The 27,409-nt window shown below is 39.8% G+C and overlaps 1 protein-coding gene and 1 long non-coding RNA gene across 5 annotated transcripts in view; one reads left to right on the forward strand and one right to left on the reverse strand.

Annotated features, from left to right (window-relative positions):
* Positions 1 to 8,591: 8,591 nt before the first annotated feature.
* LOC120321797 lies at positions 8,592 to 10,568 on the reverse strand. The gene is made up of 2 exons (XR_005561516.2): positions 10,007 to 10,568; positions 8,592 to 8,980 (listed from the first exon to the last, which is right to left on the reverse strand). It is a non-coding gene; the product is annotated as an uncharacterized LOC120321797 (long non-coding RNA).
* A 4,334-nt stretch (positions 10,569 to 14,902) lies between these two features.
* LOC6536119 (homeotic protein antennapedia) overlaps positions 14,903 to 27,409 on the forward strand; it is a 102,941-nt gene continuing 90,434 nt past the window's right edge. For 2 of the 4 annotated variants that reach the window (XM_015192085.2, XM_039375313.1), the window contains exon 1: positions 14,903 to 15,925. The gene's annotated coding sequence lies outside the window, so the exon portion shown is untranslated. The remainder of the gene's footprint in view (positions 15,926 to 27,409) is intronic. The other 2 variants (XM_015192088.2, XM_039375312.1) reach the window with 1 other exon arrangement.

The raw sequence follows: 27,409 nt of genomic DNA on the forward strand, positions 1-27,409 counted from the left end.
GAAAGAAACGGAAAATATCCTTGGGTGGAGTTTTCTGGGGCAGCTGAAGTCCCGGCTAAGTGTGATATATTTGCCAAGATTATATAAAATGTTTTATTTGTTCTTTTTGCCTCACTGTTCCCTCCCCTCTTGTTTCGTCTTTCGTCCTTTTTTCTTGTTTCCCATCTCTGGCAAGCAAATTGCGTGAGCCGGGCCAGTGGGTGAAAAGTGCGAAAAAAGGATATTAGGTGTATATGGCGAGCACCCTACCAATCTAAAACCCTGCTCCCACCACTTGCAACCCAACCCAACCAACTTTATCCCGCATCAAGCGAATGAATTATTTCTTGGCCTCATCCAAATTCCACAAAGGATCCTTCTGTTTGCCACTCCGTTGGGCAATAGGTAGGGCTAAAGGTTTAGTAGCTCTGCTGCAAACTTATGCAGAAAGATGAAGAAAGTCGAAATAACTTAAGTAAGTTAAATTTACGTAAATAAACTCAATGCTAATATTCGTAAAATAGCAAATCGCAAGTACTCTATTCTCTCTATGAGATAGCGTTTTTTTTCATTACTCCTATCATTACTTCTCACTTTATGCCAAAATATAAGATATCTTAATGTATATACTTAACAATAAAGTATAAGTGCTGCTAATTTTTTATCCCTTGTGAATTGTGCTAGAAAACAAAGTGAGCAAAACATTATTTCTCCCCAAGTTCTGAAATAGTTGGGGGGACTGATTTCAACTATGTCCGCACTGTGCACCAGTTGTCAGAGGAGGTCAGTCCGGATCGAGCTTAGGCCTCTCCTCGTGCCACTCACCATAGACGAGGACCAAAATAAATTGTAACTGGGGGTGAGCACCAGATGTGGCCAAGTAGAATTTTTAAGTAGCCAAGACTCATCAGCATCCCATTCATTCTTATCCTGGCCATTGTCTTCTCGCCTCTTTTCCAGTAAATTAGCGAGCATCTTTAATGTTACCGTTTTCACTTTGACGCCGTATAGATGCTGGAATCATGGCTGGTGATGATGTTGCCAATGGCAGAAAGTAACAACCATTTTTCCTACTTTACGCCAACTTAAGTGGGTGACAGCTGAGCGGGTGAAATGGGGAAATGGGGATTCGGGGGAGTTCTGGTCGAGGGTCTGAAGATGAATGTTCCGCAGCTCTATAAATATGTATGGGATGCTATATATTAAAACCGACTCGACTGCGTCTCCATCTCCGACATCTCGACTCGCACAGAGCAAAAACTAATTTCGAAAAATGCCAAAAGAAAACGCAGCAAAACGAAAATAAAAGAAAAACAACAACAGGGCAGCGTTTGGGAGGCCAGAAAGAAGAAAAGGACATTTGTGCTGGCTCTGCGACTTTCTCGGCAGAGGGGTGTGGGGTTGCGAGGAGGTTGTTCTCCGACTGGTTCGCCAAGGAAGGAATGTGGTGGAGCTCCCGGGCCCCACAACAGACTGACAGCCCAGCCCGGCTTCGTGCCCGTGTCCGGATCCGTGTCCGTATCCGTATCCGTGTCCGCGTCCGGGTCGCAAGCTGCTGCTCCTGCTATTGCCTTCATTCTAGTCTCCTTATTGTGAGAACACTAAGGAAAACGCTAGTTAAATCTACAAAACAACATACAAATTATATCAAAATAAAAACTTATTTATAAGAATTTTTTAGTTTCTTTTTAACTAATAAACTATTGATTTGGGAGATGAAATATTTGATTTGTCGATTTAAATACAATTTAACAATTTTAAAGGATTTATTATATAGAAGGGGATAAATCTTTAATTAAGTACTATAGAGCTTTTCATTGAAATTAGTTGGAAAATGTCTAAAAATAAAAAAGTTGGTTCATCCTTAGTTAATATATGTTATTGATTAGAGCGCATAAATATATAAGCAATACCAAGTGTTATTGAACCAAATTCTTTCGCCAGAACATATATTAACAAATTAACATTTATTATAATGTATCTTTTATTATACTACATATATTAGAAGATACATCAAATTAAGTTATATAAACCTTGTTTTATTAAATTTTTTGTTTTTTTCCCTTCAGATTTCTCCAGTGTTCCACCACGTAACCGTCCTCTTTAGCTGTGGGTACACGAGGGTAATATAACACAACAAAATGCAATAAAGCATTTTGTGGCAACTTGAAGATGCGAGAGCAGATGCTGATTAAAGGTGTGCGGTTCGGGAAAAGTGGAGGAGGTGGCTGGGTGGGTGGGTGTTGGCCAGAAGAAGAGGGGGAGTTTGGGTTGCCTGGGCGTACAGGCACACGGACACACAGGCGAGTAGAGAAAACTCATTTGCCGCTTCAACTTGAGATGTGGCAAGGAGGGGAGCGGAAGGATGGGACGCAGAGGGCGGTGCGGAGACCTCCTCCTCCCAAGGGGGCGGGGCATGGAGCTGAGTTTTTGCTCATTTAAATTGGGTGTGCATTTGCCGGGCACTTCACACTTGAATACGAAAGCAGATAAAGTAATGCCGGGAGCAACGAATGAAAGTAATTGGGTGCTGCCCATAATGAATGTACTAAGAAGGAACTCGAACTCTTCTCCGGTCCTCAATCCGCATCAAGACAATATCTTAATGGGCTTATTGGCTTTATTACGGAACATATGGTTTATGAATATTGTCGCCCCATTTAATTATGTAGATACATAAATAGCCGAAAATACAACTCGATTTTTAATATAATATTCAATATTTAATGCCCTGTTAACTTCAAGTACAATGTAGTTTACCACTCATGTACCCACAACTACAATTGATGTTTACAGCCCTAAAATAAATATCGATTTTAAAATTCGGTTTATCATAATTTGTACTAATATAAGAAAACAAAAATTGTAATAACCCATCTGTACAAACAATATGTTACATTTATAATCAACGGTTTTTCTCGGTTACTTAATCTAATATAATATAGTTTTAATATAGTTTTCATAAATTTTATAAACCGTATTCCTGACACAATTGCTATGCATTTGGAAGGAACTAATTTGTATGGAGGGCCTTGCCTTCGATCGGAGGTGCAATAAAAAGAATCAAATTCGTGTTTTTGCCGCCGACTGCCTTATTAATACAGCGAAAGCGATGTAGATCGTGATGCGAATTTTCAATTGCATGGGATCGCACTGCGAGCGGCGACAAGTGTGCAAATTGGTGCATTTGCATTTGGCCCAAAAGCAATGGTTGTTGTTATTATTGCCCCACTGCAGTTCTTGGCTAATCAAAGTGGTGTCCTCACAGCCGTCGACCAATTTTGGCCGGACCCGCTTTCCATATGGGCTCTACGGCTCCTCCAGTTAATGACAGTTTCGACAGTTTCTGTTTTGATTGCACAGATGGGTGGACGGTGGATGGGTGGATGGAAAGAGATGGAAAGGTGGATAGACACATGGCCAGGGGGTGGGGACCGGGGCCGGCATTGTAATGTGGTTGTTGACACTAATTATAGCTGGAATTGGTCGGGACGGATAGCTTCAATGACCGTACGGCTCTGCAGAAGTAGCAAAGGGGGCTTAGTATAACATATCATAGAAGTTGTACACAATTAAACCACAAGCCAAATATATAAAAATAAATCAATATATTTAACTGAACAATATTTAGTCGACCCAAGCGATGATTCCCTTAATATTAATTTTTTTTAGCTAAAAATACAAGTTAAATAGAACCAGCCATAGCTTAACATTTTATACAACTGTATAGAAATATCCATATACTAACTTGTTGTTTCAAGGACAAATATTAACATAATTAAAAAAAAAATTTCTTCCTAAAATAGTAAACACTTTGAGTTCGTCTAAATGTATACTGTCGATTTTATTTCCTTCAAAACTAGAAAGCCCCTTGCACACACTCGAGGAGCTTTAGAACCCCCTTGCTCCACACCTCTGACATCATTGGGTTGCCAGCATTTCCACCTGCAACTCGGTCAGTTTTTCATTATTTTCATGCTGCATTTAGCTCACGTTTTAATTAAGTCGTTGTCGTTTTCGTCGTCGCCGGAGTAGAGTCACCATCGACGACGACGGGTTCCGTTTTAACTGCAGCGGAGACACAAAACGCAGCAGAAATGCCACTGCAACTGCAACTGCCACTGCAACTGTCAGTGCAGAAGAAGCAGATGCGAAGGCAGAAGCTAAAAGTCATTGCAGCACGGTGCTTGGCACTTGCATGTAAATCTGCTCATCATCGTTGATGGGATATTACTCCTGCACCACCCAACCGAAAGCCCACCACCCAGCCAATCCGAGCAAATGAATGCGATTTGCAGTCGGGACATCTCCGAGTTGCAGTCTTTGTTGGATTGTTGGACTTTTTATGGATTTTCACTGGAAACATCGTCCGGTGCTTGGTCAGTGTTAACACGTTTTGTTTTGGCTTTGTTCACTGTGTTTTTGTTGCTGCCAATTGCACAAATGCTTTGGAATTTTTATAGTCCATGTATCTATTTTGCGCACTAAGGAAAATATAGTCAGCGCAGCTCGAGTGTCTACGAGGCTAGACCTACCGCACACATCTTTATAGAGCTTTGATCTTCTAGCTAAATTATAATTTATAAATAAAGATATCATCGTCGGACGCAGAGACGTTCCGCGTTTGCCGGCCAATTACTGGGGGACGTGGCCTGCCTCACTTCAAATGCTCATTTCGGGAACTAAATTCAAAAATGTATTTTTGGTACCTGGCACGTTCCGCCCATCTATTGCAAATGTGTACTCGAATATGACATAACCCTTTGTTAATAATGCTGATCAAGTTGAGCATTATGAATTGGAATATATAACGGCTATCAGTAGTTCTATTTTCACCTGCTTACTCGATTTTTAAAAGAACAGGTATAGCTTTTATTTCTATTACTTAATATTACATTTAAAGCATCTAAAATTCCTACTACTAGAAGTATGGGAAAGCTCTAATTCATATCACGCAATTTCTAAGAAAGTCATTAAATTTAACATTTTATTTTATTTTCCCGCGAATAAGGCATTTCGTTCTGGACTGGACTTTGTTTTACCTGCACCAAGTGCAATAAAAATGACTCTGCAGAATACAAAGCAATCGCCCTTAATTGAGGAATGCAAGGCAGCAAACTTCAGTTCCTCTGTTCTGTGTTTTTCTAGTGGTTGCACGGAATCAATGTGGCAATCAGTTACAACTGCAGATTGACATCTGGCCGATTTGCATCTAGGAATACAGATGATAGGAACGGAGGCAGGGCCAAATCCACTTGGAGAACGATTCCCGGTTGGCTCTTCAGCTCGACGCCATAAGCGATTAGGTTTTGTTGATCCCCTGGGACGAGACGGGCAAAACTTTTCCGTATTTCTTGGCCACTTGTTCGAGGGTGTTGTGCTATTTTGGAAATTGAGTGAAACCGATTTCCCCTAGGAAAACCACTCCCATCCATGTTTGTTTTGCCTTATCTTGCCCTAAAACTCAACGAGTCGGACTCGAACTCGGAATCGAAATCAGGCAACCAAAAACCCAAAACCACATCAGACGAGGAGCCGAACTAGAGGACCCAGACCCACCCACAATCGCTGAAACGGAGAAAATGTGGTTTCGGTTACGGTTTTTCTCTGTTTCATTCAACGTCCCACCATCCGCAAATCCGCAGAAAACTTGTTTTCCTCCCTGCTTATTTGGGCTTTCTTGTTTTTGTGTTTTTTTTTGGAAACGTAATGAAAACTTTTCGTAGGCATTTCGTTGATTTGAGTTGGGGAAATCGACAAAGAACGATACAAGTTCTTCCTCTTTCAGTGCTTCCGGCCGAGTTTGTTTTTGTTGTTTATTTTATCATTATCATTGGCAATTTCTTTTAAGTGGTGCCAATCTTTTTTCACTTGTCCTGCCCCCAGTTCGTTGGGGATTACCCAAGACTCTCCCTTTTCCTTGGTCTTTGAGAGTGTGTGTGCAAATTTATTGTTGTAATTTTATTCAATCGACAAATCGGAAGTGATTTTGAATTCATTATAGTGTTGTGTCGAGGGAGGATGGACGTTCTCTTAAGCCTTTAAGACCAATAACTAAGTTTTCTTCCTTATTTCTTACGGACATAGGGCTTGGGCTTGGAATAGAAAAAGGATATTCCGTTTTTATTGGCAATGTGTAAAAATATGGTATACATATACCAAGGAAAAAGGTTTTTTGACGGAAACTTAGAGCCATAACTTAAGGTTATGCTGGTGAGCAATTTAAAAGCATTATACTAAACAAAAAAAGAAAATCCAATATTTTTACATTTCAGATTTTTCTAATTTCTCTACAGTTGGGCTATCAAATAGTCTCTCAAACACATTACAACTAAGTATAATCAATTCAGATATCACTTTAAGCCTTTCTGTTATGTCTAACCGCCTATGTTCGGGACGCTTGCCACTTGGCCCAAAACGCTGAAAGGCTAAGTCGAGACCCCGATACGAGTATGAGCGCAACGACCTCATAAATTACACACCCTTGAACGCACACACTCGCACACACAGGGTCAATGCAGTTCGGTTAAGTTGCAATGGCAATTTCGACGGCGGTGCTGGTGGTGGTGGTGTTGATGGCATTTCCCAGACACTTGCACTTTCTCCCGCCTTAATGGACAATTAACCTTGATTCCTGCCATGGCGGCTTTCCGTTCCGTACAGTTTCCGCTCAGACCGCCGTGACCTTGCGCCACTAAATTCGGGCCAAAACATCGGCCAAGGACACTGGCAAGTGCAATTGCGATTACGATTGCCACAATTATTCTGCCAATATTGGTGCCAACTGCAGCACAGCTCCTTACGCATTATTACGTGCACACGACGGCATTCGGCGGTGGGTTAATTAGTCCGTCCCTGACTTTGCACCACCTGATGATTTCCAGACCCTCGTATTGTGCTCTTGATTTATTCTCGATCCATTGTTGTTGCTGTTGGTGTGATCTTAATCGATCTCTCACTTTTGCTTTTCATGGTCGCCAGCCTGCCCTCTTCAAGGTCTTGATGATCTCAAAACACATATAGAACGACCATCAAACGAAAAATCCATTTCCGTATTTTGCACGAATAATTTTAGTAATAGCCTTACACCTTTGTACCATATGTATACATTTTCTATATATTATTTCTTATTTCTTTTTATCTACGTCAAGCTGGAGCAAATTGGACAATAATCTCCAAAGTATCCCCTAAGCAGTAACGTGCCAAAATTAATTTTATTCTAGCTCAATTCTAATTGAGCATTTTTCCCTTAATGTTTCTGTAAAGAATGAGCAGAAGATTGAGTGCCAACCAAGAATGAGAACTTTTCACAATGCCGGAGATAAATGGATCGCCATAATGAAAAGTGTAATGACGGGCATTTATCAAACATCGTTTGTTCCCAGATGTTCGCATATGTATCTTGTATCTGTGAATCTGCAGCGGCACAATAAAAGTACGAGTATGTATATGCGGTGTGTGCAAGTATTTGATAATTTTTGGCTGTATCTTGGTCATGAACATGAATCTTTTTCAACGGCAACACAAAAAAGAGAAAAGACGCGGAAAAAACGAGCGAAAAAGTCAAGCCACGTTTGAGCATCTTCGGTGGTTATTTCAATTTCGGGGTACTGGGGGATCATCTTCAAGTTCGCCATAAATCTTATGGTATATTGGACTTTTAGGCGATATCAATGAAATTGTATCTCTTTATCCGCATTATTATAATATACGGATACGAATGCCTGGTGCCCGTTTTTTATCTCCGCCCAGATGCTTCCTTCACCTTGCTCCTTCGGCTTCTATTCCTTGGCAGATACTTCACGACATTATGAGATATTATTTATATTTCGCCGCATTCTCGCCGTCTCTTCCCCGTTTAAATTCTCACTTATGTATATTTCATTATGACTTCAATGCGGCCTCGACAATTTTCAGTTTCTGGTCTTTTTTGTCTGTTGAACAAAAGAATTTCACGTGCGGGTGGCGCAAGATAGATTGTCTTGACTTTTAAATTTATGTGCGAAATATCGTTGATACAAGCTTGCGTTTTGAGCGTCCTTCTTTGAGTAGTCCTTCTCGGTCTGGCGTCCTCAGCACTTCCTTGAAGCAGAGTTCCACTGGGCTGTTAGCGAGGGTGGAACCTGTCCCGCCCACTGACCCACTCGCCCACTCCTTGAAGACACCCAGAATCACAAATCATATAGATAAGAGCACACAAAAGAATTTATTTCTATTTGAGCAATTTTTCGGGCGCTGTTTTTGCTTAGAATTTTTTTCAAGTCCTATGCACTAGGAAATGTTTTGATTACACAAGCAGTATATTTTTTATAATTATATTTTAAATATATAATTTTAACTCTTTAATTTTTAATTAAAATCTAGTGTGGATAAAATATTTGATATCTTTCTGGTTGTAAAAAACTGCTAGAAATACCATTTAAAATTTGAACAAGAAATTTGAATATATTTAAGTATACCATATTTTAGAAATGTTTATTTGAATATTTAATTATAATTATAACACTTATAATTATTTATAATTATAATTTAAAATATAAAAAAAGGTCTAGAGTGCTGTTCACGTTTAAGATAATGTGTGCTGTTATTTAGCACTTTAAATTATATTAAAATCATTTAGTTACTTAATGTTATTATTTCGTTTGCTAATCCTACCCTGTTTATCTATTAGGGAAATTACTATTCGGTTTATTCACACGTTGTCTATTGTTCTCCCACCGCCGTTGTGTCCTTCTCCATCGATATTTTCGGCTATTTTCACCCCAAAGTTATTGCGTTTTAGATTCTTATTTTCCTCGGCTACGTCTTGCTCCCCAGCTATTTGTGTCGCTCTTTCGGCTTCTTAAGGCGCCTTGGGCTTGCCTGCCACGCCTGCTGGAAAACCGTAAAGGGGACGGGGTGGGCGGTATTCGAAGAGGGGTGGGCGGCAGTTGAGGGGTTGGGCAGATGGGGACGCACGCACCGGAAGCGACGATAGCGCCATGTGTCGAGTGCGTGCGTGCTAGGCACCAGAAAAGAAGAAAAGAACAGAAAGGAAAAATAAAATACAAGTTGGGGGAAGAGGGTGCTACGGAGAGTGCGTGCGTATCTGTGAGTGTGTGCATGTTAGTGGCGCCGCTGGGTGTTGCCACATCGTATTTCACCACCCCCAACACAGCCAAGGGCACCTCCCACCCGCCGCCCCCGTTTTTGCACACAGCTTGTAGGCGTTCCGCCTTCTTTCATTTTAATGGCGCACACGCATTTGCTTTCGATCCCATAGATACATAAATATATCTGCATGGCCCCTATATGTACATATGTATGTGTGTGTATCTCAGCCGTATTTTGCCCGCCTGTCTTTCTCCTTTGGGTCTTTAGTATTTTTCATAATCATATCATTAGATAAGCCCGAGATGGGCCTAGTTCTTTGGGTCGGTGGACTTATTTGCTGATATCTAGCTAAATAAATATAAATAGTAAACATTAAGAGAACAGGCTTAGGCCGAAGTGAAGCATTGAAGCATATTGATCACACTAAAGTAGACGCCAGAAAGGTACTAACTTTACAGGAAGGTGCTCAATTCAAGGACATCTTTTAGGGCTCATAAACCATTATAATCAATCACTTCAATAAGAAAAACTTCAATTATGGTTACACTTCATTTAAATTTTTTAAATATATTTTACAGAGACTGCTGTACACAGGAATGTAAGCCTATACGCGACATATGACCAGAAAGGCAGTTTAATCAACATTTCTTTGACGTATAAACACCATGGTGTCAAGGATCCCAAACAACGCCCCGAACAATGTCAGCAATTGATGTTAGCATTAGCTTCAGCCCGCAGACAAATTATGATAAACGACCAGTAAAATGTTGTCATATGTACACATGTCCCAACTCTGCCGACTGTCTAGAGACTCACATTGCTATTGTCTATTCCGTGACTTCTGTGGACTACTCTGCAGAACAAGCCGGGATGGGTGGAGAGCGGTGGCAGCGGTGGACGGGCGTTTGTAACCCGACTTTATTTATTGACTCACCTGATCGATTTGACTGATTATCCACTTGCATGCCAGCTAACGGAAAATGCCCTCAAAATGCTAATTCAACGACATTGACTTCTGACATAACATTGAAAAAATTGCAGTGAGGAGAGCTTGTTTTATACGTTCGGAATTCAATCCGTCATTCGGATTATCGCAGTAGCAATATATTGCCATTTAAATAAGTCTCTCTATGTTAGACAGTGTATTTAAATCGTATTACAATTTAATGACGCATTAGATACTCTTGCAGCTACAGAGATTAACGAAATAATTATTGATAGTTGTAATTTCTATGAGTACATTTTGTAAAGAAAATAAAAATTTACATAAAAACAAATGCAACGATGATTCCATTTAAAAAAGCTTTACTTTCTTATAATGTATGTACACAGTTTTTGCTTTCAATGATGATCTATAAGAAAATATTAAAAATTTTGTTATGAAGAAGTATATATGATAATAACTGGTAGAAGGAAGCGATTCCGACTATAATAAGTATATATATTCTTGATCAGGATCAATAGCCAAGTCGATTTGGCCATGTCCGTCCGTATGAGTGTCGATATCTCAGGAACTATAAAAGCTAAAAAGATTTAGATTTAGCAGATTTAGCAAGACATAGACGCAAACCGCCTAAAAGTGCCATGGCTACACTTTTGAAAAATGTTTTGATATTTTTTCACATCTTTGTTAGTCTTGTAAATTGCTCTCGATTTGGCAAAAATCTTTTTGCCACGTAAAATTTCTCTTCGCACTTCCACAAGCTGCGTAACGGGTATCAGAAAGTCGGAGAACTCGACTATAGCGTTCTGTCTTGTTTTTACTTGCCTTTAGTTCGAAGATGAAGGACAAGCGGTGCAGGGGTATAATATCGGAGTGGGGAAGTGCCTCTTGGCAGATGGCAAAATCGAAGCGACATGCGAAACAATTCAAAGTTTCACGTCGTAAATTTGGCGGGTAACTTCATCGATCACTTTTGGGGGACCGCTCTTGTTGTTGCCGGCACAGGTTGACTTATTTGTTGGAGTCGCTGGAGGGCGAGGAACAGGAATTGAGAACAGGGCTGTGTCGGGAGGTATCGGGAGCTATCGGGAACCTGGTTTTTGAAGTCTTCCATCCAGCTTAACGGCACGCGCGCTCCGCCAGTTATTGGTAAGGGGAATGTGTACCCCTTAAACGGGCTGTGTAAAGGTGGCTTGGCACTGAGGTATTTAAAGTACAAAGAAAATGTATTTATGGTAGATAATCAATGCATTTAAAGACAATAATAATTACTAATGACAAATATTGAGATTTAAATACTTATTTAATTTATATATACACGTTGAAATTTTATAAATGAATTTATTTATTCATAAGGAAAATAAAGGGTAATTTAAAATAAACTTTCTTTCTCAACGAATTTATAAATATTGATTTTAATGACCCTATAATTGTTGTAAAAAGAATGTCGCTCTTTCCGAGCAGCAAAATACTAAAGATGGTCTTGTTTTGCTGATCCAGTGTACATGGCATATCGTAGTCGGTAGAGACTCTATTTTAGTTGTTGCTGAAGTTTGCTGGAGCGGAAATGCAGGCTTTGGGGCGAGTTGTCTGTGGCGGCGGCATGTGAAAATATTTTCCAAGGTGAACGCCACACACAAATACGACTCCGAGCCACGGGGACGGAAAAAGGACCCAAACGCAAGGAGGCACTTGATTCCAGCTGGGACCGGGTCTGGTTTGGGGCCTGATCCTGGACCCGAATTGAATGATTTAGAGTCGCACAGTTGTCAAAGAGCAGTGATGCGTTCGGGCAGCATTCATGGGACCTTTCCTTCAGTGGGGGAGGGGGGAGGGCAGGGGAGACAGCGGGACTGTTGCCCATCCCAATTGAAGTGGGTGGTGCCGGGGACGGGCGTTTAAAACCGATTCATCCGTTTTCATGATATTTATTGCTGCTACATAATTGAGTGTACAATTTTTTGGGGGTCGGCTTAACTTTGAAATATCAAAGGTGTGTCCACAACGTAATTTTATTTATTTAAATACTTGTGTTTGTTAAATTATGGGAGGAACTAATACGATTTAAGCTTCGCCATCGTTGGTGAATTATTAAGTAGTGTAGGTAGTATGTTTGATTTAATCGAAAATTTTAAGGTTTTTTTTTCTATTCAGATTTCTTATGTTCTGTGGATTTATGTTAAGATATGTGTACAAACTTCAGAAATTCGGCTTGGAAGCTTTATCGCTAGTGTGTTTACTGACTTTAGCTATGTTTTTCAGAAAATCAATTTTAAATATTTCCAAAATGTGCACCAATCTGGATTTTATAGTTCCCTAGATCACTACGTTCATACGGACAGACGGATAAACAGATCTACACTGGTAGGCACAATTATTTTGACAAAATGTTCTTTCGTGTTTCTCAGTACTCTTTGATCTTGAGCTTGAACTAAAATTCTTGCTACTTTTTTTATATGCTATTTATGAACTTTTGCGCACTCTTTGAACGCTGCTGATAAAAGAGTACTGAGGAACACGAAAGAACATTTTGTCAAAATAATTGTGCCTACCAGTGTAGTCGCCAAGTGATTTTAATCAATAATAGACTTTTGGACTTTTAATAGACCTATTAAAAATCTATAAGCAAGTGACAACTATTCAATGCATTTTTAGTTTTTGTTTAAGTAAAAAAAAATAAAATTGAATATTACCAAAAAAAACGCCATAAAACACCTATAAAAATGTTTCACACCCATAAAGCAAGTACGAAATTTCAAAAATTGCATCAACATCCGGTAGCATTTTTGCCGCTGGCAAACTTTCAGTTCCAACTGGAATTCTCAGCGTTGCTCCACCAAGAGAATTATCCGCACTCAGAAAGGCAAAAATTCTCAACCAAGGCGCTCACTGGCAGCGGCGTCAGCAGCGCAGCCGGCGTCCGACGACTGCGTAAATTTATGTGAGAAATGGCAATTGAAAAAAGAGCAGCACACATAAAGCAAAATAATGGCACATTCGTCACACTTAACGCGGCCGCATCTGGCCATCTCCCTCTCACTCGCGTCTGGCCCTCTCGCTCGCACTCTCGCTCTCTGCCTGCGCCGCCATCCATCTTGTGCGTCGTGTGTTGGTGTGTGTGCGGGCTCTGAGAATGCTTTATGAGTGTGCGTGTGTCGGACTCCTCCCTGTTTACGACGCTGGCAGCGCCGCAAGCAGAGGCAGCGGCTGCAAAAGTCGGCCAACTTGTTGTTGTTTTTTTGGCCTCTCCACAACAGCTGTGGGAGAGCGAGAACGTGAACGAAAGAGAAAGAGAGTGTGAGATGCTGAATCGTGTGCGTGTGAGTGATGGCGAGCATGTGTGTGTGGCTGTGTGCGTGCATGTGATTTGTTGTTGCCGCTCTTCGATATAAACTCGGCCATGATTGTTTTGCCGTCGGCAAATACCGTATTCCGGGTTCCATATTTCACGGCGGCCATCATTCGCCCGATTATCGAATGTTAGCCGATAATGAGCCATCAAAACGACGAGATGAGACGGCAACGGGCTAATAATAGTTGCTAAACAAAATTGTTTGTTTTTGTAAACAATAAATATTATATTGAAAAAAAAATTTAATTGTCATGCCTATGATTTAAAAGAAAGATACCATTCTTTTAATATGAATAAAGGTTTCTATTTTATATATAAAACATTGCATTTTGTTAATATAAATCTTAGTTAAGAACATAAGAGTCAAAAACAAAGAAAACCTAAGTCATAAAACGGTTAATACTCCTAAAGGAACTAAGCCAATACAACGGTATCAATTAAATCGTTTCTAATCTATAAATGGTTCGTCGTTTTCATTACAAAAAAAAAATTATTAAAGATTATTTAACGTATTTAAAAGTATATTTGTTTATTAACTAATGACAATAAAATATAATAAGCCAATAAAATCTCGACACAAAGTTTTTGGAAGACCATATTTCTACATCTTACTCTTTTTATAAATTGCATTTCTAAAGAAGAAAGTGGCTTACAAGATAACCCAAAAAGAAAAAAGCAAGCATTTAAATTCTTGTAAACTCAAGATGCTTAACTACATAGTCCACAAGAATAGTTGAATAGTTATGAAGATAATTTAAAACTACACATATGAATAAATATAAAAAGAGGGAAAGCAAACATACCACAGTAAAATGTAAAAGTATTCCCATTTCGAAAAAAGCAGGAAGTAATTGGTAATGCCCAAAAAATCTTTGTCCATTAGATTAGAAACAGAACCTAAAAGGAAGGTACCTAAAATCGAAGCCTAAAAAATGTTCAATTTAATAAATCAAAATGAATAGTAATATGAATCTCTAAAAAATAATAAAATTAAGCATACCAACAAAACTCAATCTGGGAACTAAAAAAACTTAAAAAACTGTATTTGCCTCATAAGATCGACTTTTAAAGACTGACTACAGTTATGTTACAGCTCAGCGAGCTCGGCGAGCTCAAACCGGCAACTCAAGCCGGGACCTCTGGCGAATGAATGCGAGAATCTGAGAATGTGAATGTGGTCAGGTTCCAATTCGCAGCGCCCACTCGCTCTGCTCTCTCAGTCACTCAAATGGGGAGCAGAACGGTTCTTTTGCAAAATGCTTTATAGCCGGAGCAGAAACGGACCTCTGTCGCAGCCGCGGTCGCAGTCGCAGTTGCCGCCGCTGGCGCTGCTAGTGCTGACGCCGCAGTCGCGTCCGACGCTGACGCTGACGCAAGGACATAAATAAAACGCTCTCTTTCGCTCACAAGTTTCTTATAAGACTTTATTTATATACTGCGCTGCCGCCGCCGACTGCGCGTCGCCGACGTCGCTGGATTAATATGGAGTTCTCGCTGGGATTTTCACATGTATATGCTTTGAATTGAATGCTTTATGGGTTTAGTTTGATAGGAGTCGTAAAGAAATCAACATCACACAACAAAGCACTCGAGGACCCGTCCGTGTACCGTTGACTTAGCCCACGTGCGACTGTATGTGTGTGTGTGTGCGAGAGGGATCCCAGTGTTCGGTGCCCCGTATTCCGTGGTCGTTATAGCGGCTATATCTTGGGGCTGGGCTCTCGGAGCTGAACTGAACTGAACTGAACTAAACTGAACTATTCGCATTCGTATTCGCTCGCTCTCCGCCGTCGCGACCGCTCTCTTATCCCAATTGTCAGCCCGCTAAGATCATAAAGGCCGTAAAAATAATCATAACAATAATCGTAAAAAATTAGAGCCGCAATCAGTCGCACACTGTCCATCGCACTGCGCAGATCGTCAAACACCCATTATTATTATAATAACCGTAATCGTAACCGTAATCGTAATTGTAATCGGAGGCGCCATCGCATAAACACCAAACGAACGAACAGCCAGAAAAATTGGAATTGGACTTCGCGCGCGTTTCTTTTTATGATGTTCGAGTGTCTGGCAGGTGTCTGGATTCAAATTCAAATTCACCCACATATTGTGCAATACTACTAATGAATCTGGGTTGACTGTGCTGCAAATGAAGAGCTAGAGTTCAAATTTATCAAGCCAAATCCTACTACCTAAGTGTTTAACTATTCTTAAAAACGCACCGTGCATCGAAAACTATAATCTGTACGACAACGTTTTCTAGTCCCCCGTAAATCGAGCAATATCTACACACCAGCAGCAAACAAAAGCTGTAGCTTTCAACTCAAACCACAGCAAATTCAACAGAATAGAACGTAGACAGCCAAAACAACAAGAGAAAACAAAAATAAATAATAAAAACCGAAATATATAAAACGGAAAAGAATAAGGAGCAGAAAAAGTTTCGGTTCCACTGCGGGCAAAGTTTTTATTTTGGCGCACGTGCAAGCTACCGTTAGCTGAGAACCCAAAGCCAGCAGGATTGAAGGATAAGCGCACGTTATTGGATTTAAGAGGTAAGTGCCAGGGCTCGACTTTTCAATTTCCACTCCTTCTTCACTGAAATCAAAACCTATTCATTTATGCAGCAATTTTATGCGCCAATTGGAATTATAATGTCTTTATTCAAAAAAAGGATAAAAGACAACTTTTAAATACTAAATATATTATTACCGATACATTTTCTGATTCAAAATAATATTCAAGATTGATTTTGGATAGGCATTCTCTATTACCACAAGCTAATTCATTAAAAGAATGCTAAAAATTTATAAAAATTATTTCCTAGTAAAAAAGTTTTATATTTTTCGGTCTGAACTTTTTGTAAAAGTTAAATAATGTTTATAATACATTTGATCGCAACCACAAAAATTATGTTATCATTTTTGAAAACAGTAAAATTTTGTTTCCTTTAACATTATTTTGCGATAAATGGTTAATATATTTGATTTTCATTACTATCTAACATTTTTCAATAAAATATAATATATGGGCTAATCCGTTTAGAATAAGAGCATATATGTATGCTGGCGGAAAGATCATACTTTTCTATAAACCTGTCTAAATCTATTGCCGCTTAGAAATTAATGTATCTGTACAAGGAATACCACATCTGTTTTTCGTTGTGCATTGGGCAAGGTATAAGTTTTTTGTCCATGCTCAGATTCAACACTTCATAACTCAAAGGGCGTTTTTCGGAAGCTACAGCCAGGTCATCACTCATTTGGCCTGCAAACTGCAAACTGTTGACAGGCTTATTAGCCATTTGCATAAATTTGCAAAGTGGGAGAGGGGTGGTGGGATGCTTTCAGGAATCCCGGCAGTTGAAGCTGGAAAACTGAAAACGGAGCTACGAACTTAACTGGCCACGAGTAATGGGCTCTTTGAACTTGGAATTCGTTTTTGAATTATTGCACATATCCTGGGAAACATAGTTTCACTTCCGAATGGTGGGAAAGGGCAGCCATTTCTCTCTCAGACACACACGCAAACACACACACACACACAGTTGCACCAACAGGACACTCTCGGGTTCTCCGCATAGAAAATTTATGCGGCCATTGTTGCAGTGCATTGTCCTTGTTGTTGCTGATTTTGTTGTTGTCCTAGTTGTCTGGCCTTTGCATATTTGTCGTCCTCTCTGTCTGTCGCTCGCTACCTTTCTCTCATTCTCCACTCCAGCTCTCTCATTGCACTTGCGCCTCACCGAAGTGCAGAATTAAGTCGTAATTTAATAAACATTTAAAAATCTGTCCCATAATTTGGCAAGAATCTCTGCCGATCTGTCCAATGGGCTTTAATGAACTTATCCTGGCTTATTGTTTACACATTTCTATTTGCATTTTTGCCAGCTTCGATTTTTGCGCAATCAAATTGTTGGCATCAAATGAAATTATTTTCTCATAATTTATCGATTTAATCAGCTGGAAATGTTACACAGCTGACAAAATCATATACTCCTTTCTGTTTGCCCGGCAAAACTTTTATGATTTATGGCCCAGTGTCAGGCAGAAAAATAAACTGATGCAATGGTTGAAGAATCGGTGCAAAAACATGAAGTTTGTATGGAAAATTCCCAATTACATCAGAGGTCGTACTTTTCTAATTCAAAGATACAAATTTCCTTGGCCAGTTTTTTATAGACACTAAAATTTCTTACTTACCAATATCGAAACACCAGAGCAGTAACTTTCTTTTAAACGGATTCTTAATCAAGTTCACACTCATGGCAAAGCAGCAAAAAGATTTATACACCAGCACTCCAATGGCGACAACTCTTTTGTAAAAACATTAATCACGACCTCTGAGATTCATCCGAAAGCACAAAACTAAGCAACAAAAGTAAACGAAATTGTTGTTAATAAAACAGTTCCAAAAAAAGCTTCAACAAAAACAGCCGACCACAAAGAAAACTTGTTTGACTTGCTTTTGAAATTAAAAAATATATCTAAGCCCCCATTGATAGATGGCGACATGAAACGGCTAATTAATCATATGCAAGCCCAGTAAATTTAAATACAACAAAAACCGCCGAAATAAAAACTAAAATTTCACACAATGGTCTCCAGAAAAACAAAAGCCCAGAAACGGCAAATAAGCGGTTTTTATTTTAAATCACCAAAAATATTTTCGGCTTTGGTCGGGACCACAGCATTCTCAGACCCTCGAGAACTCAATTTTGATAAGCCGCCGGAAATGATGAACCTTGGGTAATTTGTTTATCGCTTTACCAATGGGACCACAAACTTGGCTTTAATTGCTTTCTCTGAATTTTTTTAAGTTAAGGATACAACAATTTTTTTATGTTTAACAATCCCTTTTTAAAATGAATTAAACAAGATATTATAATTCCAATATATTTCTAAAACAATAAGAAAAAATAATAACATTATACAAATTATTTCACATATATTTATATTTTCGGGATTTTAATATACTAGCTGCCCATTGCAACTTCGAACATTTTTTTTTGAAAAACAAAAATGTTAGGTCAAATGTTTGCGGGGTGGCAATTTGCAGTGACTGCAATTCGTTTTGGCCACGGGAAAAGGGAAAGAATGGGAGAAAGTCTTAGTATTTTATATTTTAAACTAAAACACTTTTTTATACTTGTTTTTGTAGGTTCGTGGTAGGAAAACAGGGTCGAAAATCGGGGTGAGGAGCAGGGAACCGGGGAGGGTCCAGGGTCGGGGGCCAGAAACCCAGCGGGAAGCGCTCGCAGTGACATTGCGCCGAAGCGGGTGACAATGATTTATGGCCAAGAGATACGCGACAAGGAACGCAAAAACTCAAAACTCGAAAACTAAAAAACACCAATCGCACACCGAAAAAGCAAAACGCTCTCGGAAAGCGGCAGGAAGCGAAATGAAAACTCACGAAACTATGGGAAATTCCCGAAAAACAAACTACCTAAACTCGCAACACCTTCCAGAAATTCGCAAAAGAATCTTATTTTTTAATGCTCAAAGTGTCCTTGAGAACGCAACAACAACTAGGAACCACAAGCCCTAAACCGAAAGTGAAAACCTGCTGATATTTATGATACTTTTCCTTTTTGTCACTTGTCACGGGGTCGTAAAATCGAGGATTTTCCAGCAGAAATCATACGGTCATTAGGAAGTCGAAGTCGAAGTCACCTGGCACTGGCTCCGGGTTATGCAATCGTCATTTTGTACGGTCATAAAAATTAATATGCGTCCTTCGCAGTGGCAATTTGGTGCGCATATCTCGGCAAACGCATCTCCATAGTCCATTTATCTGACTTTGAACTCGAGACGCTAAGCCGCTGGAGTCGCAGTACATGACTTTTGGCTTTATCCACGTCCCGCTGTCTGCAACCATTGTATCTGTGCCTTGAAGGTTACCTGTTTTTACAGCTTAGACCGGGTCGACTCGGCTGGGCACGGCCTTCTTTTTAGATGTCCAACATCGTTCTGCTCGGCACTCTCTCAAATTATTATTTATGAGCTCGCATTGTTGTCGTCGATCTGGAATCGAACAGTCCAGCGATTCGTATATAGGCTTACTTCGCCTTTCAGCTCCAAATGCAGTTCAAGATTTTTACTTTCAACTGAAAACGAAATTCATAATAAATCAAATCATTTTTGTGTGCTCGAGATGCAGTTCAGTTCCATGTTTGCCTTCTTGTTTGTGTGGATATAAATCAAAGGCGATTCTGCTTAGATTTCGGTGCATTGCGCCAAGGGATGAAGAGGTGTGGGATGGCGGGAACAGGCTTCTCCAAGTGGGAACTCATGAATTTTAATATTTTTAACTTTTCCTAATTACATATGTAAGTAGTTGGTCAGTAAAAAGTTGGTCAGCGGCTTAACATAATCTTAATAGTTTAAAATGTATAATTAATAGTTACATAAATGTATAGTTAATAATAGTTACGTAAGGAATGAAATAGCTACCATAACAGAACAACAAAATATTAGAATTATACGTCTACCTAGCCTTGGTGACCTCCGCTATTTATCAGGTCACCCGCAATATCCCATTTTCGTTTTATGTTTTATTTTTCCTCTACTTCAATTATGCCCACCGTGAGAATTGTTCCACCACGTGTGCACTTCCACCATAAATCACATTCACTTCCAATATTTTCACAAACACATCACAATGGAGAAAATTTTGTGATTTATCTGTGTGAAGAAGTCAATAAGTCATAAAAAATCGAAATAAATCTTGATTTTTTGAGCAGATTCCCTAGGATGAGAACTCGACGAGAGGTAGGGAATATAATAGAAAAGTCGAGCGAAACGTCCTGGGACCTAAGAAAGTGGGAGGTAAACATGCTTACATATGTGGAAAATATTTGCATATTTCAGCTGCGGGTGGCGGTGCCGCCGGCAGTCGAGGATGTCCAAACAAATATGACAAATAGCAGTTTGGAAAATTGGGAATTTTCCTCAATTTTTTAGCCAACAATTAGGAACGCTACAGATTTTTCGTATTTCTCTCAAGCTGTTCTTTCGAGTCCGCTATATTTCAATCTGTTCTTAGATCTGCATCTTGGATTTCAAACGCTTTATGCCGCACATACACGACTCATTGTTCAAAGCAGCACGAGCTGTCGAACGGAATACAGAAAAATGAGTCAAGAAAGTCCAAGAAAAAACGGAGAACTGCGATATGTTGTTCAAAACCTGGGCGGCAAATTCAAGTCAAACAAAGCTGGGACTCACATCTACCTATACGCGTATCTCTATCTACGAGTATGTATCTAAACTAACTAGCCATGGGCAAAAGTCTGCCTCAGTTTCGCTTACAAAAAACTCTAAAAGCCCCGAGACAAAAAAAAAGCCAAATAAAATACATGAAATAATTCGTTTGTTGTTTGCTGCAAGCCGCAAAGCAAAGTCGACAAACAACACGAAAATGTCACAAAAAAACCGAAATATATATAGGAAACGAATGTAGCGAAAGAGCCAAGAAAAAACAATGTCACACATGTCAAAGTTGTCGCAAATGACACAAATGCGGTCCGGATTGCTCACTGACCCAAGCCGCAACCCCGATCTCGCTCTTGCCACTTAGACCCCTGAAAAAATCCAAGTCCAAATCCGACTTCCACCTTAACTCCAACTCCACGTCGCCGGGTCGTCTTTTGGCGGAATCGTGTCAGCCTCGAAAACACGAATCAGCTCACTGAAAGTCGCTTCGCAAAATTTCGTGGAAATTTCACAATTAAAAGCGCACACAAAAAAAAAAAAATAAAACAAAACCAAAAAAAAACAGCCTTAGGAAAGACTTAACTGGAATATGAAGTCAAACATACAGATACACAATCGGGTTAGCTCAAAATCCGTTCGCAATATTCGTGCTTTCGTTTTGATAACGGTTTCAATCATTTCAAAGATGTTAAGAAAGAAAAAACATTAAAAGTACTTTAAGGGTAAACATTTATCTATATTGTATGATTAATAATTTTTAATTCAAATAAGAGCTCAAAATTACATTCTTAACTTTTTCTACGTTTAAGAGCATAGCACTTCCTTACTGTACTCCTTATTTTCACAAATTTATGGAATGTACAGATACAAGATAGACATATGTAAATAAATAATAAATGTTGTGAACAATGCCGTAGCGGCCTAACGCCTTAATAAAGAAAACAATAGACATGAGCTAAGTTCGATACTAGCATAGTTAAATAGTAATTCTTAAATAGCACAACATATATTGGCTGATAGTTTTTAGTTATGTGGCGCACGAATTTCCGTATCTGCACATGCATTCCGAGCTCACGAAATAGTAGACGCCATGCATACCCTTTCTGGATCGGAGATATCAGCATAAAAGGTGGCGGCAGAAACAGCAGCCATAATCCCAATTCCATTCCGAGTCCCATTCCCAAAATCCGACAGCATGCATGGCCGTCTTTGAAAGGGTGCGAGCGAGATGGAGGAAGGGTGTGAAAGAGATGGTGGCATCCGCACAGCTGGTGCGTAAGAAGGGGACAGGGACGGATGGCGGAGATGGTTGCAAACAACAGAAATGATGCATTAACCTTTCGGAACTATTTCGGATAGCCGAAAACTAAACCTCCGGCCGGTGGTGACTTAGGGGGGGAAGATAGAAATGGAAAGGGAAAACGAAAGCGAAAGAGAGGGCAAATCCGCTGCCCATACAGATGCATGTGCCGAGGAAAGAAGAAGAGAGCAGCAACAGCAACAAAAATTAAGGCCCATTAATCATTTTGACTTATTTCTTTCCTTTTTTCTCGTCTAAAATTAATCTTGATGCCAAAGCGTTGTCTGGCAACGAGAGACCCTCACACAGATACTCTACACCGTCGTGTGTGAGGTTGTGTGCGGGAGAGGGAGAAGGCAAGAGCTTGGCGTGACAAAGACAGCGCTCATTGTTGGAGGATTAAAGGGGCAGGGCACTCCAACAGAAATTGATCGAAACCAGATGCCCAAAAATTTGGCCATTCCAGACATTTTCATTTCTTACCAAAATCAAATTTTACACTGAAAAAGTTCGAAGATGCAATTATCTAAATGCAATAACAATTTCTAATTTGTTTTCAAAAAAAAAAACTATGACTTTCCATAGATAAACTGTTGAATTAAAAATATCAAGTATAATTATTTTTATAAATGATATTTATTTGAACATTCATAGTATATATATATATATATATTCATATTCATATTCATATTCTGTGCCAATCCAAGAAGAGATTGTATTTTTTCACCTCTCCCTGCTCAACCGAAATCCCTGAATTTGCGAAAGGAAAAATAATTTAAAACAGATTAATCCGTTACGGCTGCCATTTGCACCCAACGTAGAGGAACGGGGAAAAATGAGGACGGAGGGGTGATTCGGAAGCCCCCACACATACCCAAATATATTTGAATTCTGACCAAATGTCTTGCGAAACCGAAATGTCCCTTGTCCTGTGTCCTTATCATCCGTGCATATGCTGCAATTTGCCAAAGTCCCAAGTGGTCGAAGTCGGTTGCCGTTCGGGTGGTTGAGTTGTTGGTTGGGTGGGTGGTTTCGAGGGGCTCTTCTGGGACTCTGCGCCCTGTGAGTGGCATACTTAAGGGCGCGTCGTGGTCGTCGACATTCAGACATTCAGACTTTCCGACATTCAGACAGACCGAAAGGGAGTCCTGAGACATGGAGTGAAAACAACAGGACGGGCCATAAAACCGTTTAAATCAAACGGCAGAACAAATTGGTTTCCTTCGAGCCGAAAGCTTTATGAGGTCCTCTAGCCAAGGGTCGATACTTGGTGGATGGGATGTCTGAGCTTTAAGGAAAAGGGATGAGAAATGTTGAACGAAACTGAAGTTGATTGGCCACGGGTTGGCTGGCGAAAAAATCAGGAATCGCGCTGAGATTAAGGAATTGCGAAATATTTATTGCTTACTGCAAGTTTCCTAGGACATAATAAATTGAAAGTTTTCAAGCTTTTAGAAAATGCATTACCTAAACTTAACATATCTAATTATAAATATATATATATTAAATTGTGAATTATACTGTGAATTATTTTTTCAAGATAATACTAAATAAAGAGGTTTTAATTCTATTTGACGACTTAATTACGGAACTATGGGACTCAATTTTACCCTGAGACTTGGTTGTTTTCAAAAGTGAGCCAGCGCTTGATTAGCATGTAAATTGTCAAAGGAAGTGATAAACGGTGTGCCACAGACACACAACGACTGGATGGTTGGCTTGTCTATAAAGTAGGGTTTCCATGAAAATCTAATAAAAATTAACCTGCACACACACACCCCAAACACCACCCATTTGTGACGTGACACAGAAGATGACAAATTGTTTGGACAAGCTGACTGACAGCAGCGACAGCGACAGCAACGGCAACAACTCCATGTGGCAAGTGCACTGCAATTAGTCAAAGTCCCACGAACAACAACACACAAACTCGAGGCTATAATAACAAACAGCACTCCACGACCAAGACATTTTGGCTGGAGGAAGACAACAGGGAAAAATAGCGATAAAAAAGCTGTAAAAATTATGAAGAATCGCATTAGACGTTTGGCGCAAAAAGCAATAAAAGTGTGATAAAAAAGAGTCTAATGCCAACACATAGCCCCACGTGCGATGCGCGTCAACTTGTGGCAATTATGAAGTCCGGCGCAAAGTTGCAACGCCGCCGGCATTGGCACCCAAACATCATCCCGAGAAAAACCAGGCCCAAGCCATTTGCGGTCAGGTGTCCGCGTGGCCTGTCTTTGAATCAATAAACGCGATTAGAAAGCCGCCAACCTCAGAGCTCAAGAACCTAGAAAAGCAAGTGCTACACTCAAACAAATTGAAAATACTCTTAGTGTTTAAAATATGAAATAGTGTTAAATATATTATGAGAAAATTAAATCAGGAACTTAGGCACTGTTTAAATTATTATCAGTTATGAAATCGGAAAGATCCTTTGTTCTTGAATGCTCCATATACTTGAAAAGTTGTCTTTTATTTTTCGAGGTTGTTGTTGAATACATCTAACAATTTTGCAAGTGTTTGGCCAAGAACCAGACAGGGCGCTTACCTTATCGAAGCCGCTGAATCGTCTGCCAGTGCATCCGCAATAAAAAACCACTCGCACTTGCGCATTTCAACTAGCCAATTATGCAATTGGCGGCCGGGCTGCAATCGCAATTGGCCAAAAGTGTCGCGTCTACGCTTCGATGGCAAATTCTGATTTCGCCGCATGCGTGGGTCACCAGCAGACAAAGTTGGCCAAGTTGAGTCTGGGTAATGCCATTTGGTTAGCTGGCCACTGTCCAGAGATTATCAATGTTAATAAGGCAATAACAAATGGGTCTGCTTGGTTCTGGGAAAAAGTTCTGTGGTGCCTACAATCGGCCATTATTTAAATCATCTATGAAATGCCCTGATTTTGCATGGATATGAAAAAAAAGGATGCCAAGAAGTCTTCTATTCCATTTATTTAGTTCTTATGGGAATGAGGGAATTAGTTGCTATTCATAAAGATGATTTTGTTTAACTTGCTAATGCTTCTTTTATATTCTGCTTATACACAGAAGTATTTCATGGTAAATAAATTCGATAACAAAAGAAAAAAGTACAAAATGGTGTTAGCTGCGTGGACATTGTTGCCCTGATGGTCTTGGATATACGATTTGGTTTACTGTTAAATAAAAAACATATACAATGCGTGTGGAAACATCCATAATAAACGTATTCTTCTACCTGTTACATAGTTTTCAACGAATCTAGTATACCCTTTTTCTCAATGACTAACGGTTGTAATTATCTCGCAAAGGAGGAGGGAGAAGTGTGAAATACTCTCACAACCTACGAAATGCTCTTCAATCCATCAAATTGCAAAAACGATGGGCAGGCGACAGAATGAGGCAGATAAGATAGAACTGAATGTGACATCAAGGAGGGCCGGGCAAAGGTGTTTTCAGGTGGGGACGGCGATGCATTTTATTCAAATAAGATATGTTTTGTTCCTTCTCTCTGTCCATTCGGCGGTGTCGCCTCTTTCTGCGCTTTCTGGTATCTGCATCTGAGATGATTATTCGTGTGTTTTCGCTGGCTGGCGGCAATAAATCTTATAATCATAATAATTTGTTTCAATGTTAATGCCTTCAAAATATCTGAAAACTCAATAAATTACAAAACTACATGTTCGTGTGTGCTGTTAATGTCATACCATGAGATACTTCATATATCATTCCGTTGCAAAAAGCCAAAATAACCAAAAAAACCAAAAAACGTAAGGCGAAAACCTGCCGCACAGTCGCAAAATCGCAACGAGAGCGACCAGGTAGAGGTGACTGTCGTCTTTACTTCACCAAATATACTTCACTTTTTCGAGGATTTGGTTCCGTGCCCTCGGCGTTTATACCTTTTGTGACGCAATGGGACTGCAATGCAGACGGGCGTGGGGGATTTACTTGGCTGCAGAACAAATTAATCCAAAATCAGCCAGCGACAAGCCACGGAAATGGGAAAAGGACGTGAATAAGTAACGAAAAAAGTAAAGCAAATCTTGGCAAAGTGTCTTCGGCCTCGGCTTCGGTTTCTTCTGGCAGATTCTCCGGCCTTTTATTTATTTTTTGTGTGAGGTGCGGCTTCAGCCGGATCTGGGGACTCCACCAATAACAACATCGACGACAAGTATCTACACACTCTTGCAGGTGTCTGATATCCGATGCTTCCAATGTTGAATAACTCAATTAATTTCTGTCACCTGATTTATCACCTTTCGGCTTTGTTGCACAACAACTTTTAATTTCAATTTTATTTATTTGCATTTTTTATGAATTTCACTGCGCCACAAAAAAAAGGAGGATCTCGAATCTGTAGGTGGTGATCCCCAATCACAATCCCCAGTCGCCAATCCCCAAGCCAATGGGCTCAAATTGAGACATTGCATCGAACCCGTTTTCTCGGCTCTTGAGAACTAAAATATCTCAGCTCCTCCGCCCTTCTTCGTCCCACTTCAGATGTCTGGGGAACGTGTTATTAGCTTAGTTCTTGTAATTTGCATACACACGTGTGCCAAAGGACTCGAAGAGCCCTCAATGCCTGCGCGACTATTAAGACATTCCGCTTAGCACTTCCTGCGACACAAGACAAGCACCAAGATTATTGCAATGCATTGGCACCATGGGCCAAAAAGTGCACTTGTACTAGAAAATAAATAACTCGATGTAATGCACTTCTTTAAGCTCGAAAAATATCAGAGTTCATTTGCCGTCAGTTTCGGGACTTTTAATATGTGATTTTTGAATTATCCACTGGTTAAACTCTTTTCTCTTTAGAGCATTATAAAGTATCGAAATTAAAATAAATAGCATATCGGTAGAAAATATAACCACTTAAAGGTAGTTTGTAATAAACACGATAAATGCATTTAAGTGAACTTATTATCAATATTTTATTTGTATGCATTTCATAGAACGCAAAGAGCAAGGTCTGGCTCTATGGTAAATTATATAATTTACAAAAGTTCCATGTTAAGTTGAAAAAGTATAATTCAACTTAATAAATAAAATATGGAAAAAATAAATAAATAAAATATAAATAATTCAAATGGAGTGGCTGAAAGATTAAAACATAGCCATTTGAGTGTGTAACCAAGATATGTTCATCAGGACTCCCTAGCTTATTACTATCTTTTGAAATATCATGCACCAAAAACTATAATGGCCCTATCCACTGCCTCCCAACTTTGGTGACAACGAGTTTTTCTATTTTAGTTGGCCACGTGCAGGCCGTGAAACGGCTGCGGCCAAGTGAAACAAGTTTCTCAATTAACCAGGCGCTCACTCGCCTGCAATCAGATTGCCAGCGATCGCCACTTGATGCAGTGCGTCCCCATCTGCATCTTTGAATCTACAAACTACGGCCACTACATCTGCCTCTGCCGGCTACATCCGTCCAATCCGTCAAGGCGTCGACGGGCGTACGCCCAGTTTTCTGATTTTCCTCCGCTCCAACGCTCCTGTTTTTCCATTTTCGATTGGCCGCAGCCCGTTGCA

This window comes from Drosophila yakuba, chromosome 3R, assembly GCF_016746365.2.
Source record: "Drosophila yakuba strain Tai18E2 chromosome 3R, Prin_Dyak_Tai18E2_2.1, whole genome shotgun sequence".
NCBI classification, from domain to species: Eukaryota; Metazoa; Arthropoda; class Insecta; order Diptera; family Drosophilidae; genus Drosophila; species Drosophila yakuba.